The sequence below is a fragment of the Marmota marmota genome, unplaced genomic scaffold, assembly GCF_001458135.2.
Source record: "Marmota marmota marmota unplaced genomic scaffold, marMar, whole genome shotgun sequence".
Classification (NCBI taxonomy): domain Eukaryota; kingdom Metazoa; phylum Chordata; class Mammalia; order Rodentia; family Sciuridae; genus Marmota; species Marmota marmota.
The window spans coordinates 37,671,195-37,675,882 of record NW_025999932.1 but is presented as its reverse complement, the minus strand read 5'-3'; the positions used below and the strand labels follow the sequence as shown (position 1 = coordinate 37,675,882).

The 4,688-nt window shown below is 41.4% G+C and overlaps 1 protein-coding gene across 1 annotated transcript in view; it reads right to left on the bottom strand.

Moving 5' to 3' along the window:
* The window catches only part of Cab39l (calcium binding protein 39 like), a 37,876-nt gene that overhangs the window by 21,215 nt on the left and 11,973 nt on the right, over positions 1 to 4,688 (bottom strand). The gene's annotated exons all lie outside the window — the stretch shown is intronic.

Sequence of the window (4,688 nt, the reverse complement as noted above, 5' to 3'; positions counted from 1 at the left end):
AGACTGAAGGCCACCTGATGACAATACTTGCAGGTGTGTTACCCGTTTTTGTCCTGCACCTGTGAAATACTTATCGTAAATTCCCTGTGCATGGTCTTTGGTCACATAGGCCAAGAATTCAAACCCACCAATGTTGTGATGGTTAAAGGATGTCTTTTGAATACCCTTCATTCCATTTTCCCTGCCAGTTTCCTCATTCAAACCCTCACTACCTCTTTCATCTGGACTTTTCCAACAGCAGGTGCTCTCCCCATCAGTCCCATCACATTAGATCAAAGTAATCTTTCAGAAAGTCAGCTGTGCATAATCGAATGGCATCCACAGCCTGAGGGGATCACGAGTCATTTCTCCTGCTTCTTTTTCTCAATGCCCTTGCTCAGCTTTCCTCATTCTTCTGCTTCCATGGCTTCTCTCCCCTTGCTCAAAAAAACAAAACAAAACAAACAAACAAAAAAAAACAAGACACCCAAAAAAACAAAACCAAAAAAAAAAAAAAAAAAGTTTTTTTTTTTATGGTGGTGAAAGCAAATCCAGAATGCTTTACCACTGAGCTACATCCATACTCTTTTTATTATTATTATTATTTTTCATTTTGAGATGATCTACCTAAGTTGCCCAGGCTGACCTCAAACTTGTGATCTTGCCTCAGCCTCCCAAGTCGTTGAGAATGTAGGCATGAGCCACCACACACTGCATCCCCTGCTCAAGTTCTCTCTAGAAATTTACCTTTACCTCCTGTCTCCCTGTCCAAACCACACCCACTCTCCAGGACTAGCTGAGTCTCCTCCATCACCTTCCTCTCTGCTCCTTATTTGTTTCCCTTTGTACTAACTTTGTCTCTTACTGTTGTGCTATTTGAGAACCTGCCTAGAGTGTTAGAATATTGTATATGATAGACACAATATTAACTATACCAACAATGACAAAATGCAGCATTCCATTATAACACAAAACATTATAAAGCAATACTGTACTAAGTAAGTGGAAAAAAACTCACATTTTATTCATTTAATTTTCATATTTAGCACACGACGTAGCAGTAAAACCATGCAAGTGTAACTTGAGGTTTTTTTTAACTTAATATTTTAATGAAATTGACCAGAGCCAAAAATTCCATCAAGCTTCTTCTGAATTATAATCTTTCTTGCTAGTAATTAAATGCCAGGCCTCTGAAGAAGAAATAAATTCCTAAGCTCTGTCACATGAGGGAAAGGAATTTCTCTGTTAATTACTTTTTATTGAAACCAAGACTCTAAGCACCCTAAGACAGTCTAGGAAATTTTAGAATACGATTAACCAAAGGCAGAAGGTGGAAACTACTTTGAAATCAGATAATCGCCTAGTGCTTAAACCAGTTTATTACTTACAAAATTTAGTATAATCTAGCTTCTCTTGTCTCTTACAACTAACTATAGACTGTCCATGTACAAAATCTTACAGATTCCATATATGTCAATATGGTTATGTCAGAACAGAATCTACAGCTCCTGCAGGTCTAATTCCCAAAAGGAAAAATCAAGATTGCTCCAGCAGAGCTCTCAGGACAATATTTTTTTTGTCAGAGAAAAGCACAAACAATGTTTAATGAGCTCACTGTTTGTGGGTGAAGCCCTTTCACAGTCGTCTACTTTTCTGTTCCCTTGAACAGGGAGATAGAAGACCATTTTAGCAACATCTCTGCCTATAACCTTGCCTTCCAAAAAAGCCAACCTTCATGAAGTAACCATTTTAAGGGTTTCTGCATTCTTACAGAGGCTATATCTACCTATTGTCAGGGATTTTTTGTTTTCCTTTTGTCCCAGCTGGAGTTCAGTTTCACTATGTTGTAAATCCAATGCGTGACAGCTAACTGTAATGGATTTTAGCCGGGAAAAGCAGACAATGTGGTGGGTCTCAAAAGATTAATGAAGAACAGAAAAGATGCCTCAAGAGGTGACCAAGGTAGTTGTCAGTAAGTACAAACCCAAACTGATAGGAGAGAGTTTCAAGAAATTTCAGTACTAGGGGCAAGAGGTCTGCTCCTGATCCCAGCAGGAGAAAGGCAGGAAAGGGGAAGGGGGGTGGCCAACAGGAGCCAGGTGGTAGGATGCACATGACAGTGAGGAAGGAGAACTTTTCGCTTGCCCTTGTACCCCTCAGGTGTTTGCCTGTACCAATCACAAGTTCACTGGATTGACAGGTTTCTATTTTTTTAAATGCAAATGCATGTTGGTAGGAACAGGTCTCATACCCCAGTCCCAAATATTTATTTAGAATAAATCAGTCCTTCCATAGATTGAACTGTGGGGATAATGACTAGGAATATTTTCTTGTCCAATTTCATTTGATTTGTTTCACAAATGTCTACAGTTCTGAGCTAGAGGTGGAGCTCAATGGGAGAGCACTTGTCTGGCAAGCATGAGGCTCTGGGTTTGATCCCCAGCACCAGGAAAAAGAGTCCACACTTACCAAGAGTGAGGCTCTGCCACTTCATAAATATGAACAGGGGAAGAGGACAAGGGCTGAAGACAGCCAGAGAAGAGCGGGACGGCAATGGGGACACAGGTCATGAGTGGGAGGGATGATAAGACAGTGGGAAAGAAAAGGCAAGAAGATGGTCCAGAAGGGAGATGATTAGGGAAAAAAAGAATCTGTCAGCTTTGTGACTTTGCCTCAGGTTCCAGAGGCAGGATCACAGCAAAAGTTCTGTTCAAGTTCTTGTAAATCCCGATAACAGTACAAGGATAGATTCTACAGAGTGTGGCCTTCAGTCTTCTTCCTTTCTACGTTGGTCGAGCACCTGACAGACTTCCCCCTTCCTTTAGGAGGGATCTGGAAAACTGATGAGCAATTTCCGGTGTGCTGCTCTTTAGAGCACTGTCACTTCTGCTTAACCTTCCACTTTCCGCCTCCCCTCCAGGACCACTATCTCTTGCAACATGGACAAGCTCTCCTCATTCGACTGTCCTTGTAGGCCCTTCACAAATAAAGAATTCTAAGCCAGGCACGGTGGCACAGGCCTGTCATCCCAGCAGCTCAGGAGGCTGAGGCAGGAAGATCACAAGTTCAAAGCCAGCCTCAGGAACTTAGCAAGGCCCTCAGTAACTCAGTGAGACCCTGCCTCCAAAATAAAATATAAAAATAGGCTGAGGATGTGGTTCAGTGGTTAAGCACCCCTTGGTTCCATCCCAAGTACAAAAAAATACAAAATAAAGGTTTCTGTTCCTTAGATACGCAGCTGTGGCAACAGGATTAGATCCTTCTATTCGTCTGCTCTCTCGAGCCAGAGAATGGTGCTGAGCTCACTGCCTCTACCTGGAGGTGGGTTGCTCAGGTCAGCCTCATTACTATAAGCTCCAGCATAGACAGCAGCACACCTGTGGGATTTCTTCTCTAGGTGGATCACCTTGTATGGGGAGACTCAATAAAGAGTGCTGACTGATGGGATGGGGGAGCGGGGAGTGACCTGCCTGATAATGAGGAAAGCTGGAGCAGCAAGGGCACACAAGGAAAGGGCACAGAGGGATTTTTTTTTTTTGGTACCAGGGATTGAACCCAGGAGCACTCAACCACTGAGCCACATCCCCAGCCCCCTTTTTAAATTTTTTTATTTTGAGATAGGGTATCACTGTGTTGCTTAGAGCCTTGCTAAATTGCTGAGGCTGGCCTTGAACTTGCGATCCTCCTGCCTCAGCCTGGGGAGTCCCTGAATTATAGGCACGTGCCACCCACACCTGATTCAGTCATTTTAATTTTTCACAAATTTAGGCCTTAGCTCAAAAGTCAAGTTACTGGAGAGGCCTTGCTGACAGTCACTCCAGCTATTGGAGTGTCATTTTCTTTTTATCTCTTAAAAAGTATCCCCTAGGATGGGATTGTGGTTTCTATTTAAGTTGTCCTAGGTTGGTTTTCCTTTCTTAGCAGAAATATTCCAAATTCTACTTTAACAAGCCCCCTGACTCTGTTTAATTTTTCTTAATACTTAAAGTCACATGAAAATCTTGCATGTATCTGTCTACTGTCTGTCCTTTCCCAGTAGAATGTGAGGTCCACGCACTGTTCTCAGCTAACACCACATGTCTAGAATGTATGCAGCCAAATACTGGTTGGCTGACTGAATGTCCTCTCACCTCCCGTATACCCGCTATCCTGAGAGTTCATCCCACAAAGTGATTTATTGACCTTATTTTCTTTTCTAGCCAACAACATCATTTTAAAAACTCTTTCCAGATTGTTCCAGTGTAATCCTTGCGGATTTTTAGGACAGCAAAGTCTGATGCATTCGATCATGTAGTCTTCTCACATAAGAGTTTGTTGGAGATGGGTTTTGTTTATTTTTTCAGTGTAGGGATCCAAGCCAGGGCCTTGTGCATGCAAGACAAGTGTCCACCACCGAGCCAGCTGATTTTTAAAAATATTATTCTTTTAATTCTTAGGGAATGACCATGTTTCATATTTCAGAAACTTTGTTGTAAATGTAATATGAGCACATCATGTTCAGAGGTGGAGGTATTTGAAATGAGATGAACTACAGTGAACACTGGCTGGCTGACTAGAATGTTCAGGGAAGGACCTGGCAATGAAATATGTTTTTTTAAAAAATTATATATATATATATATATATATATATACACACACACACACACACACACATATATATAATGTAAACACTATATGTATACACATTATATATATATATATATATATAT